Here is a 13,445-nt window from a genome sequence, read left to right on the forward strand (position 1 = left end):
AGGTGAGAAACCTGCTGAGGCAAAGATTGTAATTTGCTGAAATTAAGTTTTAGTCTTAGAAGCATATTTTTACTCGTGTTTGCTTGTAACCCTTTGTATCTTAGTCCTTATATATGATATTACCTAAGCCTCTGACTTTTTGTTTAATAACCTTGTTTTACTGTAAACCAATTTACCCCAGCTAAGCTAACAGACTGCAGCGTATTGTCTCTTTAAAGGAACAATTAATTTAATAACTTCTGTGAGTGTTCCAGGAGAGGGCTGGACATTGCAGGGCAGATGGTTTGGGGAAAATTCAGGACTGGGAGGGTGTTGGAATCACCCTGCAAGGAGTAACTGGGTGGTGGAAGCTAGAGTTTGACCTGCAGGCTTGTAGGGTGGTTGTTGTCAGGGCTGTCAGCCACAGCAACATACCATTTAAGGCACACAGAGTTGCTGGGCATGCAGTGACTCAATTCCTTATTGGTCTGGGTTAAACCTCAAAGTGTCACAGACGCCCCTCCCTGACTGGAGATCTGCACTCAATCTTGCTGTGAGTGCTTGGTATAGTGGGCCCCCAGCATTTATGGTCTCCAGCGGGGAGGTAGATGTTAATTAGCTTGCAGCTTCTCCACTCTGGTAGTTTTCCCCAGGGTTTGGAAAACTTGAGCCCCTAGAAAGGCATCAGAATTTGTCATTTATTAAGCCCAATACATTTTAAAATCATTTTTCAGTTTTCATGTTAATTTATTGCTTGTGAAAGGTGGCAGATTGTCAGCCTTGAAGAATGATGTCCTCAAGTGTATGTTCAATACAATACATGTGTTGCCTATTGCTATATTTATGGCTGTATATCAGGAACTGTATATTAAAATCCTTAAAAGCTTGGTCATATTAGTCTGCTCTGGGGGATACTTCTTGGTGAAATCTAGAGGCTCCAACAATAGCTATTAGAAGTTCAGTGTTTGCAACTATCGCATCTGAATGCCATTTATTAGACTGAAACTCTCTATGGATGCAAATTATTGAACCATAGCACCAGCCTAATCACTGCCTGTAGAGAGATTTGAATAGGAGAATTTCATTAACAAATAGGAGAAGATTTAAAAATAATAACTGAACATACAGTTGATTTTCTTTTATGTGTTCACTTTCCAAAACAGAGTAAAACACAAAGATCAAATTATGTGCTTGAATTACCTTGGTGGTTCTATATGTTCCCCCTTTCCTCCCCCTGTGTGACATTGTTTAATGTTCAGTGATTGTGTAGTAAGAGCAGTACAACAATGCAAGGCTTGTTTGCAAGCCTATCTAGGCTTGACATAGGATGGGTGTGGATCAGTTGCTTGGTCTTTTGTGTCTCTACACTAGCACTTTTGTCAGTAAAACTTGTCAGTCAGGGGTGTAAAAAACCACCTCCCTGACTGATATAAGGTTCACCGACAAAAGCACCGGTGTGGACAGCACTATGTCGGCAGGAGATGCTCTTCCACTGACATACGTATGGCTGCTCATTAGGGGTGGTTTAATTATTGCCTGTGGGAGAGCTCACTCCCATTGCATGGAGCAGCTATATGGGAGACCATACAGTGGTGCAGGTGTGCTGCTGTAAGGTCTGTAGCACAGACATAGCCTAATTTTACATGCTTACTTGTGGGAAAAGGAGATCCCATCCCGACACTTCTACTTAAGTAATTATTGGCCTCTTTGTAAAGCATCTGTGGAATATTCAGCTATGAAACTCACTGCTGTGAGTCTGAGATTTGATCTAATCAATGAAACAGGTCACTCCAGTCTGAACTCTCACCCTTTGGGGTTTCTGTAGCGAGCATATTATATATTGTATGTCACTATTCCAGTTGCATCAAATCAGTAAAGAACATTGTGTACCATACAGCTAGAGAACATTGTTTTCATATAAATCACATGTTGCTGAAATATAGGGTCATGGCATATTGCTCAAGCGTGTGTGTCTTAACTCTAATGCAGAGTGCTATGAAATGCAGACCTTTCTGAAGACAATCAACATCCCACACTTAACCTCAAAGCTTTGTTGACAGTAGACACTTTTGCTAAAATTTCCTATGATTATTGGCACTGATGCAGGTTTGCTGGTGGTTACAATGATGGTTAGGATTGCCACCTCTGAGGTACAACAAATGGGACATCTGCCATGATCCTGAGCCCATAGAACTGGACAGCTGGCAGTGTGTCCTGAACACCCTTACAGATTTCCCAGGACAGCTACCTCAAAAAAGGGGGGCGATCCTGGGAAAACTTGGACAGCTGAGAACCTAATGGTGGCAGAGGTAGTGCAGAAAAGGCCCTGTCAGTGTGTTCACCACTTTGTGTAGACCTGCTCTGAGCAGACAGATGGATGAACCTGTGGCTAAAATGCCAGCATTCAGGTGAAACCTGCTCCTCATTGGCATTAGTGGCTTTGCACTAGTGCTAACAACACGGGGAAATTTTAGAAAAAAGGCTTATGTAGACACAGTGATGGAACAGGGTAGTTTCCTTGTGCTGCTCGAATCAGATGAAAAAAATGAAATGACACTAAAACACATGAAAATAGAAAAGCCACATTATTGAGGGAAAAGTGTGAAATGCGGGCTAATGCTGTGGAGTGTGTTTTTGGCGAGATCTAGGGGAATGGAAATGAGGATCAGCTAGTTAGCACCACGACCTTAAGTGACCGCCATGGGAATAGCTGCATGGCTAAACTTTTATGCGATATGGGTAAATTTTCCCTCTGCGTGTTTATCTTCATAATTGTATCAAACATGCAGGTCAATATGTGTACACTTCCACTGCTTCTGTTTAGGCAGTAGCAACAGCTAATTTGCATTTTTATTGAGCTCTCAAACGATAGACTCTTTATGTGCATGTGTGTTTATATCCATATTTATGTACATAATATTTATCCAGACTATTCGATCTCAGGTGTCTCATGTCAGAAAAGTAGGATATAAGAGATTGTGATCCAAAAGCAGAACTTGTGAACTGTGGCAGCTATGAAAGAACTTTATTGTGTGCTAGGCATTGGTTATTTGGCAGTTTGTTTCAGATATTAAGAATGCTGTACACTTCACTCTCTGAGTAATGTACAATGGGTGGTAGAGGCCAGTTAATTTACTAACTCATGTTGCCTCAAACTGCCAGAAGGTTTACGTTTCTTGGCAAATCTTTTTGACAATGGGGAGGATGAGTTGAGTCACACACCATGATTGAGATAGTGCTGTGCATGAATCCACTGGTAATGGAGAGGGCCAGATTGTGGCATTTACCCACTGGCCTGCGGATGGGGTGGTGAAGTGCTGTGTGGGCCCATGGGGAGCTCATGAAGGGAGCCCTTTGCACAGGGACACTGCTCAGGCTGTGCCACCTGTCAGGATGATGCTCTCACCACCCACTTTAGCAGGCTGATGCTGGCCTGCTCTGCAGACTGGTGTAGAGTGAGGATAGCCCCTGGCCTGCCTTTTCACCAGTTCCCTCCCTCATGTTACAGTGATGTCTGCTTCGGGATGCACCGAGGGGAAGAGTCCATTGATTGTAACAGTCATAGGGCATTTTACAGAATGGGATGTCCCTTTGTATAATCGCCCCTACTCTCCATGTCACAATCTGTTGCAATCTGGCCGCAAATTATTTTCTTCAGTATATATATGGAATATTGGTCCCTTACTATAATAAAGTGCAGGACATTCATGAAACATGAGGGGTCTGATTATCTGCTGCCCTGCACTGTGTATAGACATTTAAAACTATGCACTTGAAGATCAAAGTTGGTGTTATACGTTCTTGGATCAAAAGGGTAGTTTCTACAGCGGCAAAAGCCTAAAAAAGGGTAAGACTGTAAAGAATCAGGCCCAGCAAATGTAGCCTTCTCTGGATGGATGTATCTTTTGTTTTAAGATACACTAGCACATTAAACATCTTCAGTAAAGAGATGCTGCATCTGGAAATATCACAAAAAGACTGAAAACAAGTTTGGTTTTATATAACTGCTGTCCAGCTCTGCAGTTAAATCAATATTTTTTTGTTATTCCTGGTTTAATTATCAGAAATATACAACATGTTGTTAAGACTCTCCATTAAATTAGGCAAGTCAAGCTGCTACATTTTTTTCCGACTGCGACTACAATATGTCTATGCTCTGAGCTGGGGATATTATTTCCCACTCGAGGAGATATACTCATGGTAGCTCTTGTGGAACTAGCTCACTAAAAACAGAATGTAGCTGCCTTGAATACCTGCCCACCAGAGACCCCAGGCATGTATTTTGGACATCTAGCCTGTCCTGAAGCTTGCACTGCCATGGCAGCTACATTTTGTTTTTAGCACATGAGCTCAAAGAGAGCTAGAGCGGGATGTCTCCTCAAGCTGGGAATCATACCCCCAGCTCCAACTGTAGATATACCTAGGACTATGCATTTTTCAAATAATTGTGTGTATGTGTGTGTAAATGCAGTAATCCTGGGACATGCCAGTTTCAAGTCTTTACAGAGTGGAGTCCTCTAGCTTTCTGGAAGAGATATATTAGGGAACTGAGGATATAGCTACACTGAAAAAAAAAGTTATCTTAATTCAGGTTAGCTAACCAGCTAACTCTGGTGCTAGTTGCTGCTGGTAGGGCACTGATCTGTTGCTAGAATAGGAGCCTGGAGGGAGAGACAGTTCAGTTCCTGGGGACGGGCAGTCATCAGGAGAGAAGAGTGGAGGCAGCCATTGAAGAGATAAAATGGCGGATGAGGGAAGGAGGAGCCATCAATGGGCAACCATGGGTGGGAAGATAAGGGTGAGAGGAATCAGATCCATGAGGAGGAAAGGGCAGAAGCAGCCACTGGGGCAAGGGAGAATGTGGGGTGAGGAGGGAGGTATGTGGGGTAAGGCAGAAGTAGGAGGCAGCCACTAATAGGGAACCATGAGGGGAGAAGGAGCCATGGGAGTGAAGAAGGGGAAAGAAGCAGCTATTGTGGCAGAAGAGGGGAGGCCATGAGTGCAGGAGGACTAAAGGGGTAGCTCCAGTGATGAGCTGCCAAAATCTTAACAACGGGTTCCCTATAAAAAGTTCTGATTTAACAACGGGTTCCCTATAAAAAGTTCAGATTTAAGGGATGTGCGACAGCATGTATTTTTTGTACCAATAGGGTTACCATATGTCTATATTTTCCCAGGAGGTGATTAAGAACCGAAAAGCCTGACATGTCCAGGAAAATACAGATGTATTTTAACCCTACCTAAAGTTCTTTTTTAAAAAGATGGGGCTGAACTAGAAATGAGCTCCGTTTCACATGTGTGGGTGGTGATCAGGGACAGTCTCAATTTTTGGGTCTTTTTCTTATATAGGCTCCTATTACCCCTCACCCCCGACCCGATTTTTCACACTTGCTGTTTGGTCACTCTAGGGTGTGCACATGTGTGGGTCCCAGCTGCTCCCTGCCCCCCCCCCCCCCCATTGAAGCAGGTGTGCAGGGTTACTGCCCTGGGAACTGCAGGGCACCAGTGGATGTGGGGCTGGCTGCAGATAGGGGCGTGGGGCAGGGCTAGCTGGAGGCAGGGAGTGACACGGGCTGGCTGTGGGCAGGTGATGCAGACGGGCGGGCTGCGGGCAGGGGGTGGGGCAGGGGGCGGCTGGGGGTGGCGGGGGGCAGGGGGTAGCTGCGGGCAGGGGCTGGCTGGGGGTGGCTGTGGGCAGGGGGTGGGGCAGGGGGCGACTGTGGGCAGGGGCTGGCTGGGGGCAGGGGGTGGCTGTGGCAGGGAAGGCGGGGGAGGGGAAGGCGGGGGAGGGGCGCAGACACTCACGGGGGGGGCGGGGCTGGGAGCAGCAGGAGGCAGCCGGGGACTCACCAGGCAGCAGCAGGAGTCCCAGGGCCAGAGGTCCAAAGAGCAGGAGCAGCAACAGGGCCAGGAGGCAGCTCACATGGCTCTCGCAGCACAGCACAGCGCAGCGCCCCCCGGTGGCCGGGAGGAGGAATTACAGGCTTCCCAGGCAGAGCCCATCAAAGCTTCCCTCGCAGGGAAGCCAGTTAATAAGCGGTTCTAAAACCGCTTCTAAATTTAACAACGGGTTCGCGCGAACCGGTGCGAACCGGCTCCAGCTCACCCCTGGGTAGCTCTAGAGACAATCAGGGCGGGGGTGGAAGTGGTAGAAATAATTGGAAATGGCAAAGTTTTTCAATAGCTGGTGAGCAAGTAGAAACTGGATTTTGTTATATTCATTCTGTTGATTCCATGCCTTGTTTGTTCAGCCTTTTAAGAAGAAAACCTAAAAATCACCAGGATGTGGTAATGACGCTGGAGCAGGATCATGGCTTATTTGGGACAATATTCCTGGCATATTTTACAATATTGGCAGTTATGTTGTTAATTTAAAAGAATATAAGTGGTATTTATTTCTCTTGGCAGGATTTGCATTGGCATGAAAGGCAGTTCCATGCAGAGAGAGAGAGCGAGAGCAGTATATGACCCCAGGACTCAAATGTATACACCAAGTTTGACAGAGGCACTGTAGGTTTTTATTTTAAATGACTGATGTTTTAGTCTGAGGTAATGTTTACAATAACCAGACTGCTCCATCTCCCACTTACACACTCTAGGAAACCTGAGACCAGTAATTCTATGCCAGAGCATTTTCAAAACTGATAGCAACTGTGGGGGTTGGAGTTTAGATGGGATGGAGGCATTTTTACTACAGTGTCAAATAACCCTACTCAGTGAGGTGAATTATGGGCCCTCATTTTTTTTTAGTATAGACAAGCCTGCTGAAGTACACATTCAAAGCCTTGTTACATGACTTTAGCTTCCATGAGATTTAGTGGGAATTGGCTAAAATATCAGGTCAAATCTTTGAAATTTAACTCCATTTGTGCTACTCTGGCTGAGACTTGAGCCAAGACGCTTGTGATTCATTGGTACCAGCTCCAAAAAACTAAAAGTAAGAGCTTTCACCATCTGCAAATTGCTGTAATATATGGTGTATGTCACAGATTAGAAGTGAAGTGTCAAAGAAACCTTAACTTCAGCAGTGATGCTAAGAACAGCTATAATCTGTCCTCCAGGTTCAAAAATTGATCCTGAAAAGTGATTCTCAGAAACTATATATAATGTAATTGCTATTATTAGACAGCATTTTGTTCTCTTTCTCCTTTACCAGCAGATCAATATTAACTGCATGTACAACTCAGGAAATATATGCAAATTATTCCCTTTCAGCCTTTGACTCAGAATGTGTGAAACATCTTGAGATATCATAATTACAGTACAAATTACAGCGGTGGTCACTAAAATAAATACCCGTTAAAGCAATAGACCTTATATGGAATTTCCTGTGGACTAAGCAAAAATGTATGCATAAGATCAAGTAACTGACTACATGACAATGGAATAAAGTACTAAAAAGAATAATCCAATACACACAAGAATGTAAAATAGAGTTTTTACCTGGCTTCATGGACAGAGGTCCTGGAAGTGGTTAGGAACGTGGCATGACCGGTGAGATGGAGTCACACTCCACATGGCTAGTGAAAGCTGTCATGAATAGTTAGTAAAGGGTTAAAGCATAGTACCTGGTGGGCACCTGACCTGAGGACCAATCAGGGAAGAGAATTTGAAACTCCTAGGAGGGAACTTTTTCCCTCTGTTTGGGGGGGGTGTTGTCTTTGGCCGTTTGGAGTTACAAGAGTCCAGATGTTTTAATCAAGTCTACCAGCTTCCACCTTTCTGAACTAATTTCTTCTAGTCAAGATAGTGAGTATTAGAAAGATACTTTGTGTCCTTACCTAATAATCCTATGCTTGCAATTCTGAGTGTTTGTTATTGATTATTCTTAATTCTGCTTGTACTGGTTGTACTGAGAAGGAGAGAGGATTCTCTCCAGAACTTAGCAAGGTTATACCCTATGAGTGTCCAGCTTGGACTCATAGAGATTCTGTATTTTCTTGTTTTTCTTTTAATAAATTCTTTCTATAAAGATTTGATTAAATCCCTTCTACTGTGGATATAGGGGGAGGGGCTAAGACATTCTCTCTTGGTGGTGAGACAGCTTATCTCCGGGCAGAGAAGGGAGGGGGAAGAGAGAATTCCCCCTGGGTTTGATTCAAGCAGTTTGAATCAGGTATCTCTTTCCAGTGGCTGGGAGAGAGGGAGGGGAGAGGTTCCCCCTCTGTGAGTTGATCTGTATTTCTCCAGGGAACGTCTCTGGAAAGAAGGGAGACAGGGGGAAAACAGGGGTGTCCCGGCCCACGTAATTGACCGAGGTGGTGGCAGCAAAAAGGGGACCTACCCTAGGATTTTGGGGTGGGGGAAGACATGCGGGTCCTCACTTTGAAACCCCCCAGTTTCAAGTGAGGGTAGACCCTGACAAAAGCCATTGCTGAAATGTTCAGTCCATTCTTGATGGGCAATGTTAATGCCTCGCTCCAGAAGGGCAAGATATAAACCAACCTTAAATGCATTTAGATCGTTACTGCCATTCCTTGACATATATGATCTTGACCTTGCTGTTTCTCAAACTTTCCCATTTTGGGGAAAAGTATATTGAGATGGTTGTGTATTTGGTTGTCGTGGTAATAGAATTTTGTTGTTGCTATGGCAACTGAGTTAGATTTTTAGGGGATAGCCAAACCAGTTTTGGCTGGTTTTTAGTTAGTTCAGTGTGTGGCAATAAATGGCTGCTTTTAAGGTTAACAGCTCTGTGTTTCATGTGATTTCTTCCTAAAACTGTTGCCCCCAAGGATATAACAATGTGGCAACAAAGGTGGGATTCCTGTGCTGCCCCACCAACAAAAGGAAGTAGAAGTCAAGGTACAAAAAGAAAGAAAAGCCCTTTTGCTGTTGGAAGGGGGTGAGAACTGGCTTGTTTGCACTGACTGTGCAAACTGAAACTAAAACCATGGCTACACTTACGGGGCGGCTGGAAGCTTTTGAGGAGACCATAGTGCAATGGCATGTATATACTGAGCGTTTTGAGCTTTTTGTTATTGCAAATGAAATTACAGAAGAGAAGGTGCCAATATTCTTAAGTGTTGTAGGGGCTAAGACCTACTCCCTTCTATGACGCTTACTACAGCCTGTTAAGCCAGAGACCAAATGTTACAGTGACATTGTGGAAATCCTGGGGTCCTATTTTTCTCCAAAACCATTGATAATTGCTGAAAGATATAGGTTCCACAAAAGAGACCAAAAAGAAGATGAAACAGTTGTACAATTTGTAGCAACTTTGAAAAAGCTTTCAAAACACTGAATTTAAGGAGATATTAAATGACGCCCTACGTGACAGGTTAGTGTGTGGCCTGCACAATAAAGCTATACGGAAGTGCCTATTGACAGAGGCTCAGCTTACCTTAGAGAAGGCTGTTGATATTGCGGTCTCCATGGAACTGGCTACAAAGGAGGCGCAATACATCACTGCATCCCCTAGGGTGCATAAGGTGTCACAAGAACCTACCCACAAAACTGTGGGGAATCAGGCATGTTACTGCTGTAGTAATCTGGGTCACCATGCATCAGAATGCCGGTGTAAAGACCTGGTGTGTTGACACTGTGGCAAAAAGGGACACATTGAGTGTGCCTGTAAACCAAAGAAAAAGAGGCCTGTGATCTGGCTGACCAAAAAGGGAAATCTGTACACTCTAGAGCAGACCCAGGATGACCAAGGAGACATCTCGTCAATAGATGAAGTGCCACTCCACGTTTTGTCTTTGGCAGTGGGCTCACATGAATACTGGGTAACCCCATTGCTGGATGGCAAACCTATATGCATGGAACTGGACACCGGTGCAGCCATCTCACTGGTCTCTGAGACTATGTATAAAGAAAAGCTTCAACATCTTTCACTTAAGGCAGCAAAAACTGTTCTGAAGATGTATATGGGAGAAGCTGTGCACATGTTGGGCACCACTGAAGTTAAGGTGGAGCTGAATGGACAGGCTGCTAAATTGTCACTGTTTGAGGTGGGAGATAATTACCAAGCCTTAATGGGTAGGTCTTGGCTTAGAAAGATTCAGCTGAACTGGGCAGAAGTGCACCGAATGACTAAAGAAGAAACCAGTCTGACCACTATACTATGGAAACATGCTGCTGTTTTTGGAGAGGACCTGGGAAGTATGAAGGAAATCACTGTGACATTGGACATTAAACCTGACAGTCATCCAAAATATCTGAAAGCCAGAGCTGTGCCATATGCCATCAGGCCGAAAGTTGAAGCGGACCTGGAGCGCCTGGTCACAAATGGAGTCCTGATATTAGTTACCCATAACCCACGGGCAACTCCTATTGTTCCAATAGTGAAGAAAGATGGCTCCCTCTAGATTTGTGGTGATTTTAAAGTCACTGCCAACCAGGTGTTGTGTGCCGAGCAATACCCGCTTCCCTGCATCAATGACTTCTTTGTGGGCCTGACTGGGGGACAAAAGTTCAGTAAGATTGATCTGAGTCAAGTGTATTTACAGATGCACGTTGATGAAAAGTCCCAAGAGCTGTTGACTATTGTGACACATAAAGGGCTTTATTGATACTGTCACCTACCCTTCAGAATAACGTCTGCTCCTGCCCTGTTCCAGAGGGCTATGGACCAGATCTTGTGTGGCTTGACAAGAGTCCAGTGCTACCTGGACAACATCCTGGTCACTGGAAGGAATGAGGAGGATCACCTAAAGAATTTAGCTGCTACTCTACAAAGACTAGAAGAGTATGGCATATGAGTCCACAAAGACAAGTGTGAATTCTTACAGCCCTCTGTTGAATATTTGGGACACATCATTGATGCTACAGGTCTTCGTAAGGCCCCTGCAAAAGTTAAGGCTATTGTGGAGGCTCCCCCTCCTTGAAATGTTAGCTAGCTTTGCTCATTCTAGGACTATTAAACTATTATGGAAAGTTCATCTCACAGTTAGCCATGCTGCTAAAACCACTTCAATGTTTGGACCCCACACAGGCATTCCCCCATTAGCTGCTAGTCATATACAGCATTGGGCATTGTTGCTTTCCACGCACACATATGAAATCAAATATTGGAAATCCACTCTGCATGGCAATGCGGATGGTCCCTCAAGGCTGCCTTTGCCAGTCAAACATCAAGATATTCCCCAGAAGGAAATATTTTACTTTGAACAGGTAGAGAATACACCCATCACCGCGACTCAGGATAAAGAAAGCAACTTGCATTGACCCAGTATTGTCCCAAGTTATGGACTTGGTAATGCATGGAACATCTCGATGAACCTTTCTGGTCTCACCCTACCTTGTTACCTACATGTCCAGGAGGACGGAGTTATCGATCCAATCTGGTTGTCTGTTGTGGGGGAGACATGTCATTATCCCGCCACCACTGAGATCACAGATATTAGAACAGCTACATTCCGGTCACTGTGGAATAGTGTGCATGAATGAAATTGCACAAAGCTATTTTTGGTGGCCTGGATTGGACAGTGCTATTGAGGAAAAGGCAAGAGCTTGTATGTCATGTCAGGGTGTGAGGAATTCATCCCAGTAGGCACCCCTACCCCCATGAGACTGGCCTGAAAACCCGTGGCAATGTATTCACGTTGACTTCGCTGACCTACTTGCATGTTCTTGGTGGTAGACACTCATTCTAAATGGACAGAAGTCTCTATATTGCAGTCCACTACTGCAGAGAGTACTCTCCAGAAACTATGGGGACTCTTTAGTCATTTCAGTCTGCCAGAACAACTTGTGAGTGACAATGGACCGCAGTTTGTCTCTTAGGAGTTTCAAAAATTTTTAAAGGCAAATGGGATACACCACAACACTTCAGCACCTTATCATCCATCCACCAATGGATTAGCTGAAAGATTTGTGCAAACAATGAAACAAATTTTGAAATCGGCAAGGGGACAATTATCCATTCAAAAGTGTCTGGGCACCTTTTTACTATCCTACAGAAACACACCTCATACTACCACCAAAGCATTCACGGCTTTTTTAATGATGGGATGACAGCTGCACACTTGCTTTGATCTGCAGAAACCTTCTGAACCCCAACAAATTGTTCAATGTTAGCAGCAAGATGAACTTATCAAGTATGCACCCAGAGCAAAAGACCTAACCTTTAGCCTGGGACAGCCGGTTTTGGCTCGGAATTATACTTCTGGAGTTAAATGGGTCCCTGCCACTATCATCACTCAAACAGGACCTGTTTCCTACACAGTCCAGACTGCAGAGGATCTCACCAGGTGGCAACATGTAGATCAGCTGTTTCCAGGTCATACCAGTCCTCAGGACACATCTTCAGTTGAGTTGCCTGAGTTCATCACTTCCGGGGTGATACTTAATCAAAAGTCACCTGTTCCTGACTTTCCCCTTCCATTACTGCTGGTGGCAGAAAAACCCCACTGCCCAGAACGAGTTGATACCATATCCTCACCCACTTGCTCTACAAACCCTGAGCCCACTGTCAGGCCTGTGCCCAAGACACTATCGGGTGCAACAACATCAGATGTCTGCCATAATCCACACAGAGACAGAAGGCCTCCTCAATGGCTGGATCTTTAGCTAGGGTGAACCCACGGTTACAGGGCAAAATAATCCTCGGGGTTTAGCCGGGAATGGAGGCAGTCTACCCTCCTTCTCTAGTTTAGTGTTTGTTTTATTTAGGGGATGTTCTCATTAAGGGGGGAGGAATATATTGCGTATTTGGTTGTCGTGATAATAGAATCTTGTTGTTGCTATGGCAACTGAATTAGATTATTAGGGGAGAGCCCAGCCAGTTTTGGCTGGTTTTTGGTTAGTTCAGTGTGTGGCAATAAATGGTTGCTTTTAAGGTTTACAGCTCTGTGTGTCTCAAGTCCTAAAATTGCTGACCCCAAGCAGGGCCGGCTCCAGACCCCAGCGCGCCAAGCGCGCGCTTGGGGCGGTGTCCCGCGGGAGGGCGGCAGGCAGCTCCGGTGGACCTCCCGCAGGCATACCTGCGGAGGGTCGGCTGGTCCCGCGGCTCCGGTGGAGCATCTGCAGGCGTGCATGCGGGAGGTCCACCGGAGCCGCGGGACCGGCGACCGCCAGAGCGCCCCCCGTGGCGTGCCGCCCTGCTTGGGGCGCCACAAATCCTAGAGCCGCCCCTGACCCCAAGGATATAACAATGGTCATGCCAATGTTCCCTGTAATTTTTGACAGGCTGTGTGCACAAAAAATTTCTTCTGTGCAAATTGTTGTGCTTCTGTGCACATTTTTGTGCATGCAGTGTTTCGCCATGTGCACAGGGTTTAGGATCTGTGTACACGCGCACATGCACACAGCTTAGAGGGAACAGTGGTCATGGCAGGGGAAACCTGTGTTAATGTAAATTCCTCTGATTGCTGTTGTTGCTAGAGATGACAATTATGGGATTCAGAAATCTGATGTCAGTACCATGAAGGAGAAAGTGCAAACACTGGTTGATGATTCTTCTGTAGATGAGATCAGCAGCATTAATGATTAATCAATTTCTGAATGTGAAAATCCATGTTAAT

General features: G+C 45.1%; 1 long non-coding RNA gene across 2 annotated transcripts in view; it reads right to left on the reverse strand.

Moving 5' to 3' along the window:
• The window catches only part of LOC120371684, a 67,935-nt gene extending 59,400 nt beyond the window's left edge, over positions 1 to 8,535 (reverse strand). For both annotated transcript variants that reach the window (XR_005584521.1, XR_005584520.1), the window contains exons 1-2: positions 8,425 to 8,535; positions 7,423 to 7,509 (exon numbers count right to left, since the gene is read on the reverse strand). This is a non-coding gene — a long non-coding RNA (uncharacterized LOC120371684). The remainder of the gene's footprint in view (positions 1 to 7,422; positions 7,510 to 8,424) is intronic.
• Between the last annotated feature and the right edge of the window lie 4,910 nt (positions 8,536 to 13,445).

Source organism: Mauremys reevesii, linkage group 9 (assembly GCF_016161935.1).
Source record: "Mauremys reevesii isolate NIE-2019 linkage group 9, ASM1616193v1, whole genome shotgun sequence".
Taxonomy (NCBI): domain Eukaryota; kingdom Metazoa; phylum Chordata; order Testudines; family Geoemydidae; genus Mauremys; species Mauremys reevesii.